Raw genomic sequence first — 26,394 nt, forward strand, 5'->3', positions numbered from 1 at the left:
GACGCCTGGGTGGCTCAGTTGGTTAAGCGGCTGCCTTCGGCTCAGGTCATGATCCCAGCGTCCTGGGATCGAGTCCCGCATCGGGCTCCTTGCTTGGCAGGGAGCCTGCTTCTCCCTCTGCCTCTGCCTGCCACTCTGTCTGCCTGTGCTTGCTCTCGCTTCTCTCTCTATGACAAATAAATAAATAAAATCTTTAAAAAAAAAAATTAAAAAAAAAAAAAGATTCTTTCTCCCTCTCCCTCTGACCCTCTCTGACACACACTCTCTCTCCCTTCTTTAAAAAACAAAGAAACAAACAAACAAAAAAAACTTTTCTTCTGTCTGCATAGTCTCTGTTCTGCCATCTAGATTGCTGATTGTTTTCTTTAGTTTATTTAATTTAACTTCCTTTTATTTTATTTTACTTCAATCTTTTTCCTCTTGAGTGTTTCCTCAGATGTCTGGCAATCTTGTTTTACCTGTTGATGTTAGGAAGTGAACACTGAAGAATTAATTGACTCAAAGGTCTAAAGCTTTATTGGATTGAATCTGTTCCCTGGGCCTCACCTACATAGGTTGGATCTAAGATAAGTCCCACCTGTGTTGAAAAATTCTCTTCCATGAGCACACTTGTGATGAGCACTGGGTGTTGTATAAGGGATGGATTGTTATTTCTACACCTGACACTGGTATTACGCTGTATGTTAACTAACTGGAATTTAAATTAAAACTTGGAAAGAAAAAAATTTAATAAAAATAAATTCACTTCTGTGAATGGGCTCCTGATGGACAAATAGAGAGTTAATAGAAGATCAAATGGAAGGCAGCAGGACAGGTGAGAGCCTTCTAGGAGGGGACATCTCAGCCAGTACCCAGTGGATCTCACACCCCCACACTCAGCCCCACTCTGGCTGTGCAGTCCTGACCACCACTTCCCACCCTTCCACCTCTCTCCCACCTGCTTAGTCTACTCTTCCAGCCTGTATAGGACACCCTTGATGTCTCTTTTGCCTATAATGAGAAATTTCAAACTACAGAAAAGTGTAGAGAGCAAAATAGCACCCATCCATTTACCACATTATCAGCAGTGACAATTTTTTTTTTTAATTAGCTTCCTGTTACCCTTTAAAGACATAAAACACTACAGGTATAATTGAAGTCCCATATGTATCCTCCCCCTTAGTCTCTTTACTCTCCCTAGACTTAACCCTTCCACCCCTAGAGGAAAAGCCACTATCTCTACTTCAGTGAGTCCAGGATTCTATTCCTCTGACTTATGTGTGCATCTGTAAGTAACAGATAACACTAGTCTGTGTTTCAAGGATTACTGGCATGATCCAAAGCTATTTATAAATTCACTGCAATCCCTAACAAAATGTCAACAACCTCTTTCACAGAAATGGAAAAGCTGACCCTTGGATTCATATCCATATGAATTCCAAAGGGCCTTGGATAGTCAAAACAATCTTGAAAAGAAGGTTAGAGGTTTCACACTTCTGGGTTTCAAAACTTGCTACAAAGCTACAGTAATTAAAATGGTATGATTATATCCATCAACATTATAGACAGCCCAGAAGCAAACCCTCCCATATACAGTCAGTTGAGGTTTGACAAAGTTGCCAAGACCATTCAATGAGGAAAGGACAGTCCTTTCAACAAATGGTGCTGGAAAAAACAGGTATTTTCATGCAAAAGAGGCTGGACCCTTACCTGAATTCAGGCTCAAAAACTAACTGAATATAGATCAAAGACCTACACTTAAGAGCTAAAAATTTAAGTCACCCAAAAAAACACAGGGGGACATCTTGACATTGAAGTTGGCAACGATTTCAGAGGTTCCATACCAAAAGTACAGACAACAAAAGGAAAAATAGATAAATTGGATTTCATCAAAATTTAGCCAAAGTTTTTACACTTGCTGGCATAAAGGTTTTATAACCTTTGTGTGTGATTTCTTCTTTGACCCATAGGTTATTTATAAGTGTTCTGCTTAACGTCTGAACATTTGAGGTCTAATAATCTTTCTTTTGTTCATTTCCAGTTTCATTCCACTTTGGTCAGAGATCATACCCAGCATGATTTCACCTTTTGAAATTTGTTATAACTTGCTTTATGGTTCAATACATGTTCTATTTTTGTAAATATGCACTTGAAGAGGAGAACGTGTATTCTCCAGTTGCTGGGTGCAGTGTTCTGTAACTGCCTATTTAAGTCAAGGTGATTAACTCTGTTGTTCTACTTTCTATATACTTATTGATTTTTTTATCTGTTTTTTTCTATCATTTGCTGAAAAAGATTTATTAAAATCTCAACTACGATTACAGATTTGCCGATTTGTCCTTTTAGTTCTGTCAACTTTCTGCTTCGTGTATTGTGCAGCTATGTTATTAGGTGCTTACAAATTTATGATCGCTATGTCTTCCCATTGAATGGGCCCTTTTATCATTATGAAATGTCGCTCTTTACCTTCCTCACTACTTCTGACTATGAAGTCTACTTTGTTTGATATTAATAGAGCCACACCTTTCATTTAGTAAATCTTTGCATGATATAATTTTTACCATCATTTTGCTTTCTGCTTTTCTATGTCCTCTATTGAAGAAGTCTCATAGTATTCCTTAGTTGGTAGAGCATGTGACTCTTGATCTCAAGGTCATGAGTTCAAGCCCCATGTTGGGCATAGAGCTTACTTAAAAATTTTTTAAATCTAAAGTGTGTCTCATAAACAGCACATGATTGTTTTCTTTTTAATCCGACCTAAAAGTATTTGTCTTTTAATAGGAGTGGTGAGTGGAGTTTACATCTACCTTCTTGTTTCTTTTTAAAAATTTATTACACCACTTCTTTAAACCTTTATTTCTCCTTTGGTGTGTGTCTATTTTGTTTTACGTTTTCCGTTAAACTTTTAGTTATATTTCTTTTAATTTTTAGTGGTTAATTCAGATGCATCATTGACATTTGGAGTCTACCTTAAATTGGTACCTTTACCGTTTCACAAATAATAAAGAAATTTGTGCCAGTGTGTGCCCATCCTCCATTTGGTACCAATGTCGTTAAATTTTTTACTTCTACATATGCTATCAGACTCATGAGCCATAGTGATTATAGTTGCTTCGGTCAATCCTCTTATATCCCGCACATATTTGCCTCCTGGTACTGTCTATTTCATCCTGCAGTTCTGTATTTCCATTTGGGATCATTATCCCTGTATTTCTCCCAGCATGATTCTGCTGGTGGTAAGTTCTCTCAGCTTTGTTAGTGTGAACATGTCTTTACTTTGCTTCCATTTTTTCACTGTAACCTTTTAAAGCTTTGAAACAATCACAAAGTTATGGAAAAGTACAAAGTGTGATACAAAGAAATGTGTTTTTTTCCTGAACCATTTGAGAGTATTTTGTCAACCCAATATCCCTGAATACTTTAGCATATGTTTCCTATAAAGTATCTTCTGGCATAACCACAGTGCAACCTTCAAAATCAGGCAATTAATAATGACGAATTCCCACCTCAGCCAAGACCCCATTTAAGATTTGCCAATTGTCCCAATAATGCTTTTAGAAAATGAGTCATGTGTTCAGTCAGAAATTTAGTTGTCACGAGTTATCATGCCTTTTTAGTCTCTCCCAGTCTGGACCAGCTCCTCGACCTTTCCTAACTTTGATACTTTTTACAGATTACAGGCTAGATATCTTATGGAATGTCCTCCCCACCTCGTGTATTTGTCTGATAGCCTGATTTGCGAGCATTGCATTCAGATTTTGCACGTTTGGCAGGAATGTCACAGAAGGGGTGCTGAATACTTCTCATTGCATCTCATCAGGTGGTGCATATCAATTTGGGCCATTACTGGTGATGCATATTTTGATCATTTGATTATGGTGAGGTGCCAGCCTTCTGAACACTGTGAATTATTCTTTTCTCCTTTGTAACTAATAAGTATTTTGTGGGGAGAGGCTTAAAACTAATAAAAAAATAAATAGACTTGGTCTTTGTTAAACTTTGATACTTAACTATTTATTTATATAGATTTGTGGTTTCTTCTTTTATTCCAAGGATTATAACCCAATTTATTATTTATTTTGTTTTTCAGGTTGTTCCTGATCAGTTGGATCCACTTTGAGACAGCTTCTGCATCCTTTTGACATGTCCCCATCATTCTTTGAGCATGTCCTTGCATTTAGGAAAAAGATGTTCCAGATTCATGTTATACTTTCTCTACCACAATCCTAGAATCAGTCATTCTCCTAGGAGCCCTGGCTTCTTTCTTAGAATCTGCTATTTAGTGGGACACCTGGGTGGTGCAGCTGGTTGTGTCTGGCCCTCAGTTTTGGCTTTGGTCATGACCTGTGCTTCATGGGATCAAGCCCTACATTGGGCTCTGCACTCAGCACAGAGTCTGCTTGAGAATATCTCTCCCTCTCACCCTGTCTAAAATAGTCTTAAAAAAAAAAAAAAAGAAAGAAAGAAAGAAAAAGAAACTGTTATTTAGAAACTGAAATTTAGATGTTTAGCATTTTCCTTGCTCATGAGGTATATCTTCTCCCTGATTTGTGTGGACAGAGCTAGCGAATATTTGTGTATATGTGTATAATACATATATATTTTAGTACCTATTACATATACACGTATATTATATACATGTATACATGGATGAATCCACTGATACATTCTATTCTGAACAAGCATCATGGTGTTTTTTCTAGTTTTCTCCTCTATATTTGTAACTCTCTCTCTGACTAAACCTGAACCTCCTGTCCATAAATGGGGATGTTCTCTTCACTGTGCTCAGGATCTGGCACCCCACATCTGGCTTCCTTTCCATGGGAGTGCCCTTCTCATTCTGTCTGGGCTTTGACATCCTGCTATAGGCCACCATGGCTTCCTCTGCTATCCACACTTTTTTTTTTTGACACAAACAACTACACACCACACCTTGTTCTGCCCCACCTAATAGTTTTAGAACTAAAATGCTTAGGAATGGAAGAGAAGAAAGGGGAAGGAAAAGAGGAACATGAATCGCCTTTATTTTTGAAAAAAAAAACAAAAAATTTCACAGTATATAGAACTTTTCTTTCTATAGTTTCAAATATCATTCCATTGTCCTCTAGATTTCATAGTTGCTATTGACAAGTCAGCCAAAGCTCACTGTTGCTCTTTGAATGTAATGTGTTCTATTTTTCCCGGCTGCTTTTAACATTGTCTCACTGTCTTTGGTTTTCATTTACATGTAGTTTTCTTTGTATTTCTTTAACTTGGGATTCACTGCACTTTGTGAATCTATGAGATGATGTCTTTCTCTAATTTTGAAAAGATTCTCTTCAAATATGTTTTTCTTATTCTCTCTTCCTCCCTTTTCCTGAGAACCCAATTATATACATGTTTGATCTGATGACTGTGTCCCTGATAACTCTGATCTGTTAACTCTGATCTGCTATTTTCATTATTTTCTTTCTCTGTGCTTCAGTTTGAGTATCTTCTATATACATGTCTTTGAGCTCATTCATCCTATCATCTACTGTGTTTAGGTTGCTGCCAAATACATTCAATGAATCCTGAATTTCAAATATTAAGGTTTTTTAGTTCTTGAATGTCTATTTTAATTTTTATAGATTCTAATTCTCTGCATTAATCGTCCATCTTTTCCTTAATTTGTTCATCTTTTTCTATATATTCTTTTATTCTGTTTAACATAGTTATTTTAAAATTTTCATCTGATAACTCCAATAGCAAAATTATCCTAATTGTGATGGTAGGATGAACACCTCCAACCAAAATTTGGTTCAAATGTCAAGTCTGATGACATCAAGTACACACCAAGAAGATACGAGGAGATTGATTACTCACATAAGAGAATTTCTGGGGAGAACCTGGAAACTTCCCAAGCAGGTCTAAAAATGGCTTGAGGGAGCAGAGAAAGGAAACTGGCTTTGAAGTCATTGGAAGTTGGGGCTAGCGGCCAGAATTTCCAGGCATGGACCAAGGCTTGCATGGTTTAAACTTCCTGCTGAGATTACTGAAGGGAGCACCTCGGCTTTCTTATGAGCTTGTCCAGGTCTAAAACAGAAGGGAAGAGGGCGTGGTGGGGCTTAAGAGCTATCAGCACTTAAATATCAAAAATGGAGTCAGACTTTTTACTATAATCTGTGCTATGGACTGAATATTTGCCCCCTCTGCCTCCAAATCATATGCTAAACCCTCACTATCATGGTATTTGGAAGTGGAGCCTTTGGGAGTTGATTAGATTTAGATGCAGTCATGAGGGTAGAGCCCTCATGATGAGATTAATGCCCTTAAAAGAAGATCTTCCTCTCTCCACCAAGTGAGAACACAGCAAGAAGGTGGCCATTTGCAAACCAAAAAGAGACTCTCACCAGGCACTAAAGGTGCCCTGATCTTGGATTTCCAGCCTCCAGAACTATGAGAAACAATGTCTGTTGTTTAAGCCATCCAGTCTGTGGTATTTTGTTATGGCAACCCAAGCTGACTGAGACACCCTATTGGTCAGCATCCATTACATTTTTTTGATCATGTTTTTTGGTCATGATTTCTTATCTATTCATATGTCTTATAATTTTTTTAATACTGAAATTCAGATATTATATATAAAAGAATCATAGAACTTAAAAATCATTATTATTCTTCTCCAGAAAGGATTCTTCTCCTGTCTTCTCTTTGGCAGATAAGGTTCAGGAAAGATCACCTCAATCCAATCAGAAATTGAATTGGGCTGGAGCTGGATTCCAGGGTTAGTGTGTCTATGGTTTCAGACATCTCAAGGATGAGACATAGCATGTGTTTCTTGCAGCTTCTTCCTTCTAGCAACTTTCTCCTTCTAGAAGCTTCCTTCTCATGCATGATCCCCCTCAGTTTTTGATATTGTGCTATTGACAATTCTTTGTCTCCTTGGCCTTGAAAGCTCTGCTCTTCTAAAACACTGAGCTTGTCTCTTTATCTCCCTTCACATGCAAGCAAAATATCTGTCAAATGTCTTGAGGAGGATACTTTCCATAGTTTCTTGAAAGCTTTTTCCTCTAGTTGTATTTTGCTTTTCAATAACTAAAAAACTGTGCCTTGATACCTCATCCTACCAACACTCAGTGTTCTATGGGGATAGTTTAGAGTTTTGTATTCTCTAGATATTTAGGCTAGTCCATGCAGCTGTCAAAATCCCTGCTGGTTTCTCCTTCTGCTAGTAGACCTCTTTGCCCAACACTCAGTCTGGACACTGACTCAGCAAATGGACTCATAGAAGGAAAGGTCTAGTAATCCCAACTCACCTAGGGAGAGTTTTTCCTTCCCAGGAGGTTTGCAGCTACCCACTGTGTTCTACCCAAAAGTAGAACCCCTCTGGATGTTTCATTTTCACTGCTACCTATCACAAAACTATCCTTACAAAGAAGGTGGAGAAATGCAGAAATGTGATCTCAACAATAATACAGTTCAGCAGATATTTTAACTAGCTGAATAGTTCCAGTGGGCATCGAAGTATTCTTCTTTCTCTATAATGCTTAGGAATTAATGCCTTCCTTCCATACAAGGAGACTTGAATTTTAAAACTATCATAGCTAAGCAATGTTTAACTCAACAAAAGAATTGTCAATACTGGTGCTGCAGCCATCTGATATGAGTTGAAGGGGCGGGGGAAGGTATATTTGGGCATGAGATCTTATTGTCATCTTTCAATCTTTCTTACTTAGCAACTACTGTCTCCATCTGTTTTTCAAGTTGGCTCAGGATCTGAAGGAACACTAGAGTAACTGAAAGACAGTGAGTTTGGATCAGGTAAAGACTTCCCACTAAATTCCTTTGTCACTTTCAGGAGGTTACTTAACCTCTCAAGTTGTCTTATTAAATAAGACATGCCAACCACCTAGGGCTGTTGTAAGAATTATATTACATATAAAGTACTGCAAATGGAGGAATCAGTTTATACATTATCCTCAGTGGTCTTCACTGACCCCCAGTTTACCCTTGTGCAAAATTAGGATGGTGTCAACCTTCCAAAGGTGTTTTGATTCTGCAGTTAAATGAGACCATGAAGAAGGGATTTCTAAATGCAAAATGCTGTACAAGGAGATTTGGTACCTGTGTTAGAGAGGGCTCTTTGGGTGGGTGAGCCACCCAGTGACTGGTCTCATAGCAAAGTCCAAAAGTTTCTCTGGTTAATTTTTGTTTCTAGGGTTTCTTCCCTGTCCAAGCATCTTCAATTCCACCTGTCTTCAAAGGGTTGCAGAGAGCCATCTCTGGTGGGAAGCCTGCTGGGAGCTGACCTAGTGTGTCCACACCTCAGCGCACTCTCAGAACCCAGGGGTTGCTGCTGCCCACCTAATCGCTAGGATATACCCACCCAGTCCCATTAGGTTGCCACATGGTGCTGTGCTTGGGATCACACAAGGCAGCGATCAAATCCCACCTCTGCATGAGTAGCTGTCTGACCCTGGGCAAGTCCCTTCAACTTTCTGCCATCAGTTTCCTCATCCATGACCCGGGGATACAATAATACCTCCTGCAGAACTGTTGCCAGGACTAAAGGAAAATAACAACAGGGTACACAGGAGATACCCGTGATTGGCAACTGTCACTCTGACCAGGTCCCTGGCACTTCCTGAGTCCATGTACCTGGCTCTGTGCCGGCTAAGCGCCAACATCCCACCTTCCCCCAGCCAAATCCCTTTTGGGGGCCCACACTCCCTAAAGATGGCGCCTTCCTGCTTCCCCACCTCCCAGCAACAGAGGGCGCCGCTCACAGAGGTGCAGGGGGCCTGCGGAGCCAATGGGAGTGCGGGAAGGCAGTGGAGGAGCCAATGGGCACGGCGGTGGGGCGGGGGGCGGCGGGGCGGGCTGAGCGCTCCTCTCTGAATGCCCTGAGTGTCGGTGCTCCTGGCCGAGCCTGCGCTTTCCCGGCCGGCTGGGCTTGGGCAGGGTGCCAGGGCCGCCAGCGGCCTCCACCCCACTTCGCAGCCCTGGGAGCGTGAATAAATTAGGCTATTCTTAGTAGGCCCTGAAAAGGAGCCCTTTCTGTCTAGTAAGAAAGACAAAGTTTTGTCAGTGTCTCTTTCTCAAACCCAAACAGTACAGTTATGTGGGTCTCCGGGTTCCGTGGTGGGGGAACCCCAGCGGCCCTGGGTCCTGGGAGCCCCAAGGGGCCCCTCGGCCAGGAACCAGCAGGTCTCTGCTCTGCCAGTCTTTGGAGAGGAGAACAGATCATCTTTAGGTTTGGGGCAAACAGGCGTGCTGGCGGCAGGACCCCATGGACTTTGGGATATCTGCCCCGCCCCGCCCAGGCCCCAGCTGATTTTGGGACCGTGGGACCACCTCTGTGTGCTCCTCACCCACTGCACCTGCTTCTGGCCTTCTCTCTTCTCCTCACATACACACACCCAGCCCGCACTTGCCCCGTTTTGCCACCTGGCTGTTCCTTCTCCTCCCTCAGGCCTCGGCTTCCCTGAGCATCGATCTGCAGGAGAGCTCTCCCTCTCCATCACATCACTCTCCATCACGTCGTCCTGCATGTCCTTTACTTATCTTATCATGAAATCATTCACTCATCTGGTCATTGCCCACTCCCCAACCGCAGTGTCAGTTTCACAGGGCAGGGAACAAGCGGTCTCATTCACTCGTGTACCCGCAGCACATCAACAAATCGATGTTGAATGAATAAATCCGAAAGATGGTACCTAAATAAATGCCCAAGACCCTTCGGGAACTATTCTTGTTGCAGACTGCTGAGTCCAACCAATAGCCTTATTCTCCACACCCAGCTGGGGAAATACCCATGGTTGGCAGTAGAGATATTTGGGGATGGGGGGAGGTCCCTCTTCTAAACACCAGTGTGAGAGAGGGTGGGGCCCAAACATGTCTGCACGGCTCTCTCTCATACAACAAAAACAAGGGAAAGCTCTGGCCAACATCTCAGAACTTGGGAATTTTCTAGAACAGTTGTGAATTAGATGCTCAGAAATCCCTGAATATCTTGCTGTATTGATATGTTTTGATATTGATATGTTTTGATATTGAGTTGAGAGTGTCTGCTCCCAGCAAAATGTTAAGAAAAATGATGGTGATATATGGAGTTCCTGAACCAGGCATGTTCTCTGTCTCAGCTCAGGCTGCTGAAATGAAATACCACAGGATGGATGGTTTAAATAAAAGACACTTATTTCTTACGGTTCTGGAGGCTGGGAAGTCCCAGATGAAGGTGCTAGAAGATTTGGTTCCTGGTGAGACCCACATCCTGGCTGCCAGATGGCCACTTTCTCTCTGTGTCCTCACATGGCAAAGGGCAGAGAGAAGCAAGGTCTCTGGTGCCGTTTCTTATAAAGGCACTAATTCCATCATGGGGGCCCCACCCTCATGATCTCATTTAAACCTAATTATGTCCCATAGGTCCTACCTCCAAGTACCATCACACGGTGGGGGGGGGTTTCAACCTATGAATTGGTGGTAGGGGAGAGGACAAGCATGCACTTCGTAACACTCCCTACGTCAGCTATAAATACCACATCGTGGATGATTAATGGCATTTAGTAGCACTCTGAGGTGTAGGGAAGCAATGGTGGAGACTTGCTCAAGGTCACACAGTGAAACCAAAGGTCAGTGACCTCCTTCTATAGTAAGCTGCCCCCCTGCCAAACCTGCTAGCTAACCCCTATCACACAGCAATCATACAAGAGGCCCTGGGGTCTGGTCAGCCTGGCCACTCAGTAATAAAATTTGTTGCTGAAAAAAAAAAAAAAACTCAGAAAAATAATATTCTGGATTGGGTGGAAACTTTTGCCTTAAGCATCCCATTTTGGATTTGCTCATGTATTTCTCCATCCTGCCCCTGGCAGGGCTGACACTCAGGAGGGAGTAGATAATGAAGAAACAAACTAATAATTCCATATGGGGTTAAGCATCAAAAAGGAAATACACAGAGTGGTGAGTGTGGAGGAACAAGGAGGGAAAGCTCCCTGCCTATGGGTGATCAGGAGGGCCCCTCAGAATAGGTGACAGGACAGAGTGTCCTAGAGGGACAGAGCTCAGTGACTCTCGGCACAACTGCTCCTGAATTTCAGAATCACACCTGTGGAGCCCGAGACCCTCTACTCAGAAGGGGACTCCAGGTGGACCCCACAGCGCAGGGTCCAGCAAGACCCAGTACTTTCCGGTCTGTGCCCACAGCACCTCCCCCACCTCTACTTTCCCCACAAGGACCACCCCCTCCCCCTCACACCTCCCCTTTGTTTCTTTATTTATTTTACCACATCTGAGGGGTTTTTAATGGGAGAAAAGGCCTAGGAATGGGGTTGTTTGAGGACAAGGAATGGTGCTACTTGCTGTGATGAATGTTCTTGAAAAGCAATTTCTTTTTTCACAGGTAGTTCACTGGGCTTGGGAACAAAAGTGCTTTGGCTGCCTATCAAATACTAACAGAGGCTAACTGTTTTCTTGCCACTTCTCTCTCTCTGTACCACACACGCTCACTCGCGCCTCTCCTGACACATGACAGAAACAACATCAAGTTCAAGGACTCTGGGGAGGGGTGGAAGGGGTCTCTTCCCAGGATAAAGTGCTGGCTGTTTTTCTGGTGCCCAAGGACCTTCTTCCTGCCCTCCACCTTCTCCCTTCTGTGCTCATTTGTTTCCAAGCAGCGATCACACTGCAAGGACATCTTCTTTGTCCTGCTGGGAGGGGAAGGAGGGGGTCCCCTGGAAATCAGAGGTCAGGTAGGAATCCCGAAAATGCAGCCAGGAGCTCACAGGGGGTCTCCCTGAAGTTTAGCAAGAGGGGAAATAATCCTGCAACTTTGCCCCTGGGCTCCAACCCTATCCATGTTCCACCAGAGTTGCCATATTCACGTTGTGAGTCTTCATTTCTCAGTTGTCCTCAGTTTACCCAGGCAAGATCTTTTCCCCCTAAGGATGGACTCTCAGGCCTCATAGCACATCTGCGGGGAACACCTCTCAGATGGTGCCCGCATAGAGGTCACTGACGTTCCTAAGTCACCGGAACCCTGCTTTGGCCAAGCAACGGTTCTGCCTGGCTATCTGAGAGAGTACTTTAAATCCTTGGGAAATAGAACAGCTAAAGGAAAACAAGGGATTAGGTTTCCAGCTGGGCCCACGCAGAACTAGTGAAAAATTACAGTGTCTGAAACTGAATGTTACAAGAGTCTGAGTTTCAGCAATAATTCCAGGAAGCCGGAAGTCTCCTGCTAGCGCACATCCTGTAAGGAAGACGGGACAAAACTCTACCTCTCTCTCCTCCCCTTTGAGTTGACTCTTGCTTTTAGATTTGCCAGAGGGACAGTCGTCAGAAACAAGAGGCCAGCTTGGGGGTAGGGGGGTGACTCAGCCTGGACAGGCAAATAGACATCACTGTCTAATCATATTACAGAAGTGTCTGGAAACATGACTTCACTTCCACAGCAGACTGCTGGAATTAGGGATTTGGGTTTGTTCTCCTGAAGAGGGAATAACATTTCTCATCTCAGTCATAGGGCAGAGAGGCCTGTATTCCCTACAAAAAGAACTTGGGACAAAGAGCAGGGTGTGGGCTTCCTTTTGCCCGCTCTGCCAGCCCCACTTGCGGAACTTGGCAGGTCTCTAGACTAAGGCCCCCAACTCCAAATTCTGACAGTGGCTGCAGAGGGAGGCAAGGCAGGGAAGGGTCAGGTCTGGGTTCTCCTCCTTCCTTCCTGGACAGCCTCTTCTCCAATGAGCTTCATCTTCTTGCGACTAGCTTTTGCCTAGTGGAATGTAACAGAAGCAATGCTTGTACTTCTGGGTTAAGTCATAAAAAGCCTTGCAGTTTGCCAGGGTCTCCTGAGTCATGCATCTGGAAGTATCCAGGCTCCATGTAAGAAGTCTGACTATCCTGAGACTGCCATGCCGTAAGGAAGTCTACATGGCAGGGACATGTGGAAAGAGAGCTGCCCAGCTTGTCCCCATTTTCTCAGCCGCCCAACTGGGGTACACACAGGCCATGCAGGGGACCCACCCAACTGAGCTTCAGCCCGCCAACTCTGCCCACCATCCAACTGCAGCCACAAGAGAGACCCCAGTGGTGGAAAATGGCCCAATTTGAGCCCAGTCAACTCATGAAAGAAAACAAATGCTATAGTAAGTCAGTAAGTTTCAGAGTGCTTTGTAATGCAACAAGGAAAAGCCAGAACAGAGATCGTGGCATGGAAAAAGAAGAGGTTTGCAAAGAATTTCCCAGTCTAGCTGACCAATGGTTTCAAACACTGGTTTTCACACCAGCTCCGCTAAGGAATCTTCTATCCATTGAAACCATAATCAAAACCTGTGATATGCAGCAGAATAAAAGCACAGTGGTTCTCTTTTTGAAAAGGAAGGAGGTCCTGACCAATCTCTCCTTGTCCCACATGCCTCTGCAGCTGCCCCTGGGAAATGAACGAGACTGCCAATTAATCCCCCAGGACTCTCACTCTTGTTCGTTCGTTCTTTCTTTCTTTCTTTCTTTCCTAAAACAAAACAAAAACAAAACAAAACACAAAAACAAAGGATAAAAAACAAGCTACTACAGACTCTCTTTATCCACACTCCCCTGATCCAGAGGGGATCCTGGCCACACCCATGAGCCCACAATGGTCTTGATGGGCCTCCCGTACATCTGAAGGTTACACGCTCTGAGGAACTTCCCTTTCTCAGCAGGTGGGAGATGCCCCCAGTGGCTCCAGCCTCCATGTTCTCCAGTGACACGCTGCCTTCCTTCACCAAAAGACACCAGGGTCATGGTCTGGCTGGCCCTCCTGAGATGCTCGGACACCGCTTCTGCCAAAAGACATGGTTCTCCAGAGACATTGCTATCAACCTCTGCTTCCAGCCCACCATTTAGGTAGAAAAGAGATAAGTACATACAATCTCTATGGTCCTAATGGAGAAACTGAGGCCCATAGAGGTTCACAGTCTCTGCAAAGCAAGGCTAGAGATCTCTCCAACCCCATCCCACCCTCTCTTCCCAAGCATTAGCTGTTCCACTATCCTTGTGTGCATGAAGGCAGTGGCCATAGGCCTGAAGGGAGGGTAGACTTCGCCTCCAAAGCCAAGCCAAGGGGCACCCTGGCTCTTCCTGGGACCTCCCCAGTCACAGTGATGGGCATGGGCCCCTCCCCACCTGGGTTGTCCTGGTGGAAGCTGGAGCCTGTGAGTCCTTCCAGGACCAGGCAATCACCCAATAACCATGCCCCCCCTCCCACGAGACGGTATGTACAGCATAGATCTTGTGCCCTTTTCATCCTTATCGCCAGTCCCCCCAAACTCTGTCTGTTCATCTTCTCAGGGAGAGCGAACCCTTGCCTAATAAGCACTTGACTGGTCTCCAAAGCCAAGGTTTGTTCCAATGGGTTTGACTTTCAACCTTCCCACGTCTCCTTGAAAAGATGAACCGCGCTTTTGTACCACAGGACATGCCAGGAATAGCTCACATAGCCTGCTTCGGGAGGGGGTTTCATGAGGAAGAGGCCACGGAGAAGCCAGACATCTGAAAGGTGCCATTAAGATGATGAACGCCTTTTTCCATGGTGCTTTGGGCAAGCCGTTGAGCTCTATTATTCATCTCTTCCCCCCGGGAGGTCACGAGGGGAGGGTGTCCTGTGCTCCTTTGGCCAGGACACAAGCTCTGGGACCACACTCGCATCCTTGGGAATGAAGAATGCAGAGCACAGCCTCAGAATGCTCTGCCTCTGGTGAGGTCAAGCTCATCCCTGCCTGAAAGCAGGACTTGGGCAGAACAGACAAGGGTCCCTTCCAGGCAATGTCTGAGCCACCATCCCCCTTCCCCACCATCACATTTCCCCCAAACCAGCAGATCCCCATGCTCCCTTTGGCAGCACATACACTAAAATTGGAGAGATACAGAGATTAGCGTGGCCCCTGGGCAAGGGCGACAGGCAACCCAGCAGATTCTCCCCCACGATCTGCAACTTCCCATCAACAGAAAAATCCCAGCAGCTAAGGCAGATTTCTGACCAATTTAGAAAGTTCTGAACACACTACACTAACTGCAATAACTACCAATGACTTATCGCCATGATGGCCAAGGGCTGTGTCAGGTGCTCGATACAGCCTGCAGAGCTGTGTTGGCCATCTTGCTTGCCTAAAGGCAAAGAGAAGTTAGGAAGCTTGTGTTTCATGAGTAATAGCAGAGCCTGGATTGGAAACCTTGTCAGTCTGGCTCGAGATCTCACCATGCCCTTTCCATTAGTGACACTGCTCATGTGATAGAGAAGGGGAGACTTTGCTGTGACAGAAACAGGAGGCTGGATTCAAGGCCTGGGAGGAACTGGGTCAGTCTGAACCAAGTAACAGTGGGTGGCAAGCTCCGCCTTCCAACCAGCATTTGCTGGCAGGCCCCAGGCAGATGTGGAGGGGGCAGATCCTGGGCGGTCCTTGGGGAGCTTCTAGTCCCCCCTTCGGGGACCAGTGGGGGGCAGGGAATTAGGAGCTGAGGCCCTACTCTGTGATAGGACCATCGAGGTAGAAACTTGGTGATCCTTAGGAAAAGCCCATGAGCTGGATGTTGCTTCACCCATTTCACAGGCAGGGAAATAGAGGGTCAGCAGGGTCAAAGAACCCAAAAGACTTCCAGATTCCATGCCTGACCTGTTCACTGCAAGGACTGTGTTTTCCCACTCCTACCCCACGTTCCCTCTACGTGGAAAGAGGCTGACTTTGACCCCAGCGGGACCCAACTTGCTGTTAACCAGTGCTGGGTATCAACCTCTTGAGGCCTTGACCAAACAAGACCATGTGATAGTTCTCTTGCACCTGAATCACCTTCAGGATTGTATAGACTCCCATGGGCGTGATTTTATGATTGAAAAGAACGATTTTTAATTCTCTCAGTGTCCAGAGATGAGTTCTGCCACTGTGCTTAGAAATTCCTTTTTCTTCTTTTGGTATGTTAAACCTCTCCTGAAATATTATAATTATCCATGTTTACACTACCGGCTAGCTTCTTAAGGTCTTTCTGTGTAAATATAGCAAAGATAAATTTCAGGCGAACTCCCGTCTGAATTATTCCAAGCCTGAAATGCTGCAGGGTCCATGTGAATGGGCTTCCACAATACCTCGAGTCTCAAGAGGAAGAATACATTACCCCTGACCTTTCCAAAAGGAGCTCCATGGCAAGTCCGATCTGCTGGGAAGCTGTCTGATTGGACGAGGCTCTCCACATCGCCCACCCGGCCCTGTGACCCCAGGCTCGTTCCCAGAGCCCGGACGTGAGCGCGTGTTCCAAAAAGGGCAGGCACATGCCAGAACTTGCCCCCAAATCTGTGCTAGATGTCTTTAGTTTGCAGCCTGGGGCCACGCCTCACCCACCCTGCTCTCTGCCCTGGAACAGAGCCCTGTCTGGTTGGGACCAACGGGTTGGGTTTGGCCATGGGACGCTCCAGCGGGAGATGAGAGGGAGGGCATCGAGATGGGGGTATTTCTTTCTCGTGGCTTCTCTCCCAGCAGATTCTCCAGGCTAGCAATGCCTTCGACGCCATCTCACTGACTCCCTCCTCTCACCTTCAGCTTCTGGGTGGTCAAGACCCCACTGACCAGCCTCAGGCTGTAGCTCTAATCCTTGTGGTTTCCCTAGACCCTGCCCAGGCCTCTGCGGTGCTTCTGGTCGACCCTCCTTACGGGGCATTTGCCATCTGCTTCCCAACCCAGGAGGCTCTTTGCCAAGGAGCTCTGTGAATAGTAATAAAAGCTACCATCTACAGAGAGATTTCGGCAGGCATTTTCCTGTGTGCCTCAAAACCATTCTTACAGCAACTCTGAGAGGAAGTATCCCTGCTCTAAAGATGAGGAAACCAAAGTGGCAGAGGCTAAGTAACTTACCCATGTGCTGGCTGGTGAGTGAGGAATCAGAGTCAGAGACAAGCATGGACTTTCCGCTGAGCAGCACGTCCTGGTGGAACCATGGTCCCAGGTGGTACGTAACCTCACAGGGTCCAGTCACAGCTGCCACCCCTGTTGTCAACCATTCTCATCCCAACCCCAAAGCAACACTCCTTTAGGCACTCCTACTTCAGCTCAAGATGCCTGAGCACCTTGATCTTCTCCGAAGACCATAGCCACCCTTGTGCCCCAACAACGCCACAGTCGGGGCCCCTCACTTGACCAAAACTGCTGTCCAACTGGGAAGCAGGACATTCTGAACCAACTGTCTTGGGCTCTTCCCCACTTGTGTTTCTGGACCTCCCTCTCATTTGATCTTCTGATCTTTTCCTCTCCTCACGAGCCTCACACTTCTCTCTCTTTCCCCATGATTCCTCATATCACAAAACTGTTTGCGAATTTCTGCTAGATGAGAAAAGAAAAAGATATAACTATTTATACTTTTTAGAGAAGTAATAAAGACTATCAGCCAGTAGAAATAATCAGCACAAAGTACATCAACATAATCAGCACTTGAGGAAAAAGTATAATTGACTAATAACTTATGAAAGAATTAACCTTCCTTATGAAGTTTGGATCTGCATCGTTTCCAAGAGAAATTGGAGTTGGTAGAAATAATGGCTACACACACACACACGCACTGCAGCAGAAGAAAAATTATAAATGGACAAAAACCTTATCTGTCAATTAGTTGCAAATTTTGTTATAAAAATTAACCAGAAAAGAACTTATTTGGGGGCACCTCAGTTGGTTAAGTGTCTGACTTTTGATTTCGGCTCAGGTCATGATCTCAGGGTCCTGGGATTGGTCCCTGCATGTTGGGCATGGAGCCTGCTTAAGATGGTCTCTCTTCCTCTTCCTCTGCCCATCCCCCACCACCACCACTCACATGCTCTCTCACTATCTCCCTCAAAAAAAAAAAAAAAAAAACCCAAAAAAACAAAACCAAAAACAAACAAACAAAAAACAGAAAAGAACTTATTTGACCTAATATAATCTCAATAAAATAAGAAAAAATAACAGGAACGATAATTATACTATATAAAACCCTACAATTAAATTGGCATGGTATTTGGTCTGAAAAATAGTTTCACAATAAGATTGCATCAGTGTTTTGCATAATCCTATTAAAATGTAAATATCCAAACGGTGTATGGGTCAAAAGATCCACAGGATTAAAGAGTCAAAATGTCAGAGCCAAAAGGCTAAGGAGTAATGCCCCATCTCACCCCTAAAGGGCCCCACGTACCCTGCAAGGCACAGCTTCAGCCTGAATCACTACCCCAGCCCATTTCCCGCATCCTAGCCTGTTCCCCAGTTATGCTCCGTCCAGTGTCTGACCTCCAGACCATTTCCGCTTCGCAGCCTCCTCTCATCCTCTCCCTCCCAATATCTCCCAGTTTTCCTGGCCTGGACTGTTCTTCTCCTCTCTAATCCTGATTGGAGCACTCTCTTGGCCTCTTACCACCACCTGCTCAGGCCCAGGCAAGCCCCAGTGACCTCTGAGAGATGTTAGCCCAGAAAGCATGGTTCCCACCAGCTTTCCTCCCAGCCCGACCACCCGTCACTGCCCCAGAAGCCTCCTGGATGTCATGCACACAAAATCCCACAGGCGCACCCAGGGCATCAGAGCTGCAACGAGGGACCCATGAAGAGTCTTTGAGAACGTCAACAAAACAAAGCTATGTGTCTTGAGTACCTACCACATGTTGGACATTCTTAAGTATATTACATGGGTTACTTCTAAGCTTCAAAGAAATCCTGCAAGGTGGTTATTAACCCCTTCTTTAAGAGAGATAACTGGGGCTCAGAAAGACTGAACAATTGCCTAAGACCACCCAGTTATTAAAAGATGGAGGTGAAGGTGAACCCACACATAGCCGGATTCTGAAGTCCCTCATCACCTTTACGCTGGTGATGGCAGACTCCTTGGGAGAGCAACCAGGAAAGTGGAGAGACAGAAAGTAAATATCTGTCAGAAGGATTGAGAGACCTTCCAGGCAGGGAGGGCCTGGGATGCCAAGACTAAGGATGGAGTGGAGCCCCGAGTGGTAACCCCACCATGGGTCCATTCCCTTCTAGGGGCTCCTGAAGACACCAAGAGCATGAGTGAGATGTAGGGTCAGACCTCATGGGGATCTGGGACAAATATTGGAATTCTGGGCGCACTAAGGATGTCCTGGTAAACATCCCAGTCATCCCAGGCTTTGCAACCTGAAGGAAAACACCCTAAGGATAAGTGTGACCAGCTGTATTTCCCACTCTCACAGAGTCTGAAGCCCAACGTTTGGTTGGGTTAAGGTGATCTGGGATTGTGGGGCCCTAGCCTCAGAGGCTGCCACAACCAAATATAAATCTTTTCTCCAAAATTATAACATTATCCATGATGAATAAGCTCTAGAGATCTGCTCCACAGCATTGCACCTGTAGTCAAAAACATTGTATTGTACACTTACAAATTTGTTAAGTGGGTGGATCTGATGTTGTGTGTTGTTACCACAATATAATAATTTTTTTGAAAAAATTGTAGCATCATCCTGGGTGGCTCAGTTAAGCAGCTGCCTTCAGCTCAGGTTATGACCCCAGGATGCTGGGATCGAGCCCCACATCAGGGTCTCTGCTCGGTGGGGATCCTGCTTCTCCCTCTCCAGCTCCCCCTGCTTCTGCTTTTTCTGTCAAATAAAGAAATAACATATTTAAAAATAAATAAATAAGTATATTAAATAAAATACTGTGTCTGGCATGGAATAAAAAATAATGAGGTATTTGAATAGGTCAGATGACACAATCAAAAGCTAAGAGAAACAATAAAGACAACAGACTCACAGTAGTTCCAAATGGTAGTATGATCAGGCACAAACATTATATTTCTGTTTAATATGCTTCAGGAAATGAAAGATGACATTTAATATTCAGCAGCGAATGCAAACTATTAAAAGTTGAAATTCTAGGGGCACCTGGGTGGCTCAGTGGGTTAAGCCACTGCCTTCGGCTCAGGTCATGATCTCAGGGTCCTGGGATCGAGTCCCGCATCGGGCTTTCTGCTCAGCAGGGAGCCTGCTTCCTCCTCTCTCTCTCTGCCTGCCTCTATGCCTACTTGTGATTTCTGTCTGTCAAATAAATAAATAAAATCTTTAAAAAAAAAAGTTGAAATTCTAAAAGTGAAAAAGAAAAGGAAATTAAGAGCACAGTGGGTGGATTTCAGAGCTAATTGGGCATAGTTGCAGAGAGGATTAGTGAGCTGGAAAATATAAGAGAAGAAAATATCCAGAGGAAGGGTCAATGAAACAAAAGGATGGAACAAATGGAAAAGAGCATTAGAGATGGGACATGGTAAAGAAATCAGGCCTCTAACTGGAATCGAAGAAGGAGAGAAGGAGAATGGAGCAGAGAGCCATGGGGAAAGAGAATAGCTGACAATTTCCCCATTTGTGTGCTCTTCCCATTTAATCCATTCCAAATAATTCAAGTTTCTGAGTTCTTTTGTCTTTGCTTTCCCCATCCTATTTCTCTTTTGTTCCTAACTGGTACTTCTTGAGAATAATTATGGCTCAGATATCGGCCATATGCAACATTAATAAATCAAAAGGCAACAATTTCTGGGAACTTCTGGGAACCTTGGGAAGAGATGATATCTCTTTCCCTGGACAGTAGAGTGTGACAGCCAGAATGGCAGCAGCTACTTTGTAAGCATTAAAGAGTAGTCTTGGAAGAAAGGTGATGCCATAGCAGAGAAAGTGGATCTTCTTTCACTAGATCACACAATTATGGCATGCCTAAAACCAACAGTGCGTTTGCACACACACACACACGCACACACACACAACTCCCTGTGTGATTATTTGAGGCAATAAATTCCCTTTTAAACCAGTTGAATCATGGGGTCCTGGGTGGCCCAGTTAGTTAAGTCTCTGGCTCTTGGTTTCAGCTCAAGTCATGATGTCAGAATCCCAGGACTGAGCCCTTGTCAGGCTCTACTCTCTGCACGGAGTCTCCTGGAGGTTGTGTCCCTCTCCCTCTGCTGCTCCCCTGTTCCTGCTCTACCTTGCTCTGTAAAATAAATTTTAAATCTTATATAAATAAATACACAGACAAATAAACTAGTTGTATCAGTGTGTAGACACTGGCAACTAGAGCTACCCTAATTGAATTAAAATCTTGGAAGTAAAACTACTTTCCAGAAAGTGTGAGATCATATTTATCCTGATGTGTACGCAAGAGCTTCTGTGCCTGCCCCAACATTTAGTGTTGTCATTTTGAAACCGGCTTCTGATAGGCAAAACATCCAAACTTTATCTTTAGTTTTCATTTGCGTATCTCGGATGTCCAGTGCAGTTGAATATGTTTATTAGCATTTTAATTCTTCCTCTTACATATTCTTTTTTTATGGCTATGACTTACTAGACCTTAGGTGTCTGCTTTTCCCCCTTCCTTTCATTGTTCAATTTAATTCAAATAAACAAATGCTTTTTCACAACCTTTACCAGACTAAGGGCCAAACATTGTGCTGCATGGGGCATGAATCATGGAATCAAATGGGATAGGCTTCTGTGCTGGGGAGCTACTCCTCTGGTAATAGTGGAAAGACATGGGTGCAAACATCTGGACCAAAGGCTATTGGCAGGCATGCAGGAAGAGGTATGAGACTGCATTCACTAGAAGTCTCTTACATTTTATGACAACTGAGTTATTTGTTACTTAGAATTATTTCCACCATGTAATTTTGGTCTTTTCTTTGTATTTTCTTTTTTTCTTTCTCTTTCTTCTTCTCCTCCTCCTCCTCCTCTTCTTCCTCTTCTTCTTCTCTCTCTCTCTCTTTTTTTTTCTCTTTTCCTATCTTCATTGTGTTGACTGACTTCTCTTTGTTCCTCTCTGTTCTACTATCCCACTGGTTTGAAAGTTATACATTCTATATCTATTCTTCCAGTGCCAACTTACTATGGTTAACATGTGTATCTGAGACTGATCAGGGTCTCTATCCTTCAGCCAAATGATGCATAGAGTTCATAATCATTAAACTTCAATCAACCATTTAACATGTATCACAGTATTGCTGTATACTTTTTCACTTCCACCTGATTTTAAACCCTTTCCACAAATTAGGGCGTTTTGTTTTTGTTTTTGTTTTAGTAATGAATGCTTTTTTTTTTTTTTTTGGACTTACCAACATGCTTACTAATTTCTTTGTTAGTTTGCTACCCCTTGCTCTGGATTCCATTTCTTTGCTCCTCAAAATAATTCTTTATTAATTCTCAAATTGAGGCTGTGAGTAATAAACTCATTCCATCTTTGTTTGAAGACTGTCTCTCTCATCCCTATTCATGAATTATTGTTTAGCTGGACATTGGTGATCGGGTTGACAGAATTTATTTTTCTTCAGTTCTGTGATGATTTTATCCCATCGTCTCCTGGCATCAGGTGTTGCTGCTGAGAAGTCTGTTGTCAGCCTAATTATCATTCTGCTTTCATTACTCTGTCTCTTGACTCGGTCTATTGTGTCTGTTGTTTTATAATGACGTGTCTAGGCATTGATTTACTTCTATTTCACCTGTTTGGAACTTGATGTGCTTCTTCAGTCTTTCATAACTATTTCCTCTTTCTGGAGAGAATATGTACCTGGACCACTTCTTTCTGTTCACCAGTCTCTTAAAATCACTGTCACATCTCCTTCTCTCTTTTGTTGAAGTTTCTTCTATCTACCAACACCCCACTTCTCTCTGCTTAAATGTTCCATTGAGCTGTTCATGTTAATGACTACATTTATTTTTTCATGAGATGTGTTTGGCTGTTGTTCAAATCTGTCTCATTTTATTTTGTCATTATTTTTTTTCATTTTCTCTTTTTAAATTTTTAATCATATTTCTTTTAGTCCATTTTTGTTCATGTCTAGATTATTTTATTATTTCTCACTCTCAGAATGGGAATCTTCTTTTCATTGATTTTTTTCAGGATGACTTTTAATCGTAAGGACACAAAATCCCACATAAAACAGACCTGAGCAAAAGTAAGTCCATTGGTTCATATAACTGAAGAGTCTAGGGTTTTATTGGCTTTAGTCACAATGTGGTTCAGGACTAAAACCCAAGGCTTAATTTCTCTCTTTTTCTATCCTTTGGATGCACCTCACCTGGGTTGGCTCTATTCTCAGACTTATGACTCCTCATGGTGTCAAACTCTGCCATCCTCTCAGCTTCAAACTGAGCCATCAAGAGAAGAACCTCTTCTGCCAAAGCTTCTACAAAACCCTGAGACTGTCTCTGGTTGGTCTAGCTTAGGCCATGTGCCCACCTCTGTGCCGATGATGTGGCCATGGGAATGAGATATGCTGATTGGCTTGGACTGGGATGGAGCCCCACCAACTGACCTCATCCAGAGGAAAGGAGATCACCAAATGGGCCATGAAGGAAGAAAGGACAATGGATGCTGGGAGGCATAGTGTGTGGATAGTAGTAAGTTTCATTAAATGTTGAAAGACTAAATGAATTTAATCTGACTTTTATCTCATTCATTGGCCTCCCTTTTATATGTGTCCCCCTATGCACATAGAATGCTCATACATATACATGTGTACTTACATGAACATATCAAGATAGCTTCCCCCTCCCATGCACACACAGCTCCATCTCTTTTCTGAAAGATGAGCAAGCCCAGCTCAGTTCCTTTCCCAGTGGTCCCCCACAGTGCAGGGGAGGATCCTCTGGCTGGATTAGACTCTAGGCCTTTTCTTGGCACAACATGGTCATTCTGCCTGGCCATGCCTGAGTCATATCCCTCCTAGGCAGCCGGAGCAAGGGCAACCCCACAGAGACACACAGTCTGAGAGTGTAGGAGGGTTGGTCCCTAAGGGAGGTGGGGTGCTCTGATCAGAAAAGGGGGACAGATATGCAGACAGAAATAGCAACTGTCATCTTCAAAGAAGAGCCCACTAATTCCCCAGGGACAACTCAGACTACCAAGTCCAGATCAGCTTCACTTTGTCCCCCACCCACAATGTCACCATGCTACAGATACTCATAGTTTCTCTGGTATCTCCCATCCATAGATTATTTTTAAACTTTTCTCTGATTTTAACCTATGACATCTTTTGATATGAGCAAAAATGTGTCCAAAATGTATCCCCCACTCTCTAAAGTAGGACTTCGTTAGTTATTGGTGTCATTATTGCTCACTGAGGCCTCTTTGGAGATCCCTGGTCTAGAATATGATGGATTTCATTTTCCCCTGATCTAATGCCTCTACAATTCTGGACCTCAGACATAGGCCTCCTTTCTAGAGATGAGCCATCAGCATTCGAGTCTGTTCTCAGGGTACAAACCATCCTCACTTCAGTGACCTGGCCCCTCACTGTTGTCAGACAGACTGCTTCAGATGCAGAAGTGATGAGACTTTTGGTGATTCACTCAAATTCTGTGAGCCTCAGTTCCTCACCTGCAAGATGAGTATAAGGACGTTTACCTCCCAAGTTTAGGGGAGGAGCCTTTGGCAGGCAGCCCAGCCACATGGCCAAGCTCAGCGTTAGCCCCCTGGATGGGAGCACTGCCTTTTCTCCTCATTGACCATGGCTCCTTTTTCAAGGCCTTCCTCTTCCTCGACCACAGACTGCTCCAGACACACACTAACTGGTCAGTCCTTGGCCTCTAGATATTAACAGTCGCATGTCTTTGCCTTGGTATGACTGCCCATCTGACCTTAGATCCCTGACATATGACACCTGCTCTTCCCTCCCCGCCTCAAGATTTCGCCAATGACCCATCCTTTCCTGTGACCCCTGACCCATGTACTCCAGGTATGGGTACGGCCCCACTGGAGTGGGGTTGGAGGAAGCAGGAAACGGTGGACAGGGGACGGGGAGGAGGTGCTGGAGGTCACAACAAGAGAGGTCCCTGGTAGTTCTTCTCTTTCATCTTGAGAGAACATCTGTGGCTTCCGCGTTGTCACAAAACAAACAGAAGTGAGTCTTATGTTTCACAATCCACGCAGCTAGTTTCATGGATCTTTGACAGTTCTTTCATGTTCCTGACAGTGGCAAGCTTTTTCCCCTGGGAAGTCAGGGGGCCTGTGCCACAGCCCCCGCCCCGGCCCCCCTCGCCCTAGTGACGTCATGCTGGCACTCCCAGGCTGATGACACTCTGCAGCCACCTTTCATGTGTGAGCAGATGTCACTGCATGGGTTTCCGGGTGGCCACAGTGTCCCCGCCTCCTCCCCTGCTGCATCTGGAGGACCCCTCTGACTCATGGGTCCTCCCCCCACAATCACGGGGGGCTTCCCGCTCTGCCTTTCTTGGGCAATCTTCCCAGTGTTGAACTAACGCCTTTGTGCCTACAGCCTTTCCTAGGGCCGAGATGGGGGTAGGGCTCTTGGAGGGAGGTAGGATTGTCACGCTCTTGCTCTGGTTTGAACCACTGCTCACATGTTCCCAGGTCCGCCAGGCAGGTCCTCACACTACCCCTGACTCAGGGCTTATGTTTGTATCTCATGCTCACTTCTGGCTCTGCACTGCCCCATCCCTTCCCACGGCCCCTCCTCCTGGAGGGACTGCTTCTGGTGACAGTCCCTTTGACAAAGCTGTGACAGCCACATGAGGTGGGGGTACTGTGACAGGAGCTGGGCCCACATCTGCCCCACCTGTCCCCTTGCCTGCTTCAGCGACATTTCCCTCCCTCCTGATTACAAAGTGTAGTGGAATCAGTGATAATTCGGAGCCAGACAGAGCCCCTTCGAAGGGGACACAGACCTTAGCTGGGAAGCCCTAGGCTGTTACTCCTCTCTCTGAGCCCTATTTCCCTCATCTGGAGAATAAGGACATTAAGACCCACCCCCAGGTGGCAGTGAGTGTTAAATGAGAAAAGCTGTACAAAACGAGGGCTTACAATACATCCTTACGATACTACAAGATAATGACGGCTAGCATATATGACACGCCCACAGTGTGCCAGGCACACAGCACACCCGTGAACTTCATCTTCAGTGTAAGCCACAAGGACAATCCCACAAGATCCCCATCCTACACCGGAGGAAACCACTGCACAGAGAGATCAAGTACCTTTCACGAGGTCACACAGCTGGGAGCGGGAAGAGCTGGCTGTGAACCCATGCGTGAACACACCCGTCACCCCTTTCCCTCCAGGAAGAGGTCATCCCCATTTCTCTGAGAACATTCCTTTCCTTCTTAAGGGAACAGGAGGTGCTCTGGTCTCCAGAGGCTCATTATCTGCTCCTGACCAGTCTCCCTGGTTCCCGTCACCCTCCCAGTTCCAACAGTTACCCTGACCGGGAGTTGGCCTGGAACAGACACACACTCCCTACTGGCAAGGTGGGTGGCTCAGGTCCTCAGGCCCCAGCGGAACAGATAAGGGACTGAGTTTCTGAGGTGTCCCAGTCAGAAGTGGGACAGAGGCCAAACAGTGGCTCTTGGCTTCCTCCTCCCCCAGACAGGTGGCTTCGGGCTGGGACACTGCCCCGGAGCCATTGGGAGGAGGCCGTGTGGGTCCCTGGGCTGGCCCCCTGCCCACAGGT

The 26,394-nt window shown here is 45.0% G+C and overlaps 1 non-coding gene across 1 annotated transcript; it reads left to right on the forward strand.

Moving 5' to 3' along the window:
* The first annotated feature begins 14,799 nt into the window (after positions 1-14,799).
* On the forward strand, positions 14,800-14,904 carry LOC122903869. The gene has a single exon (XR_006384070.1). It is a non-coding gene; the product is annotated as a U6 spliceosomal RNA (small nuclear RNA).
* The last annotated feature ends 11,490 nt before the right edge of the window (positions 14,905-26,394 follow it).

The sequence above is a fragment of the Neovison vison genome, chromosome 3, assembly GCF_020171115.1.
Source record: "Neovison vison isolate M4711 chromosome 3, ASM_NN_V1, whole genome shotgun sequence".
NCBI lineage: Eukaryota > Metazoa > Chordata > Mammalia > Carnivora > Mustelidae > Neogale > Neogale vison.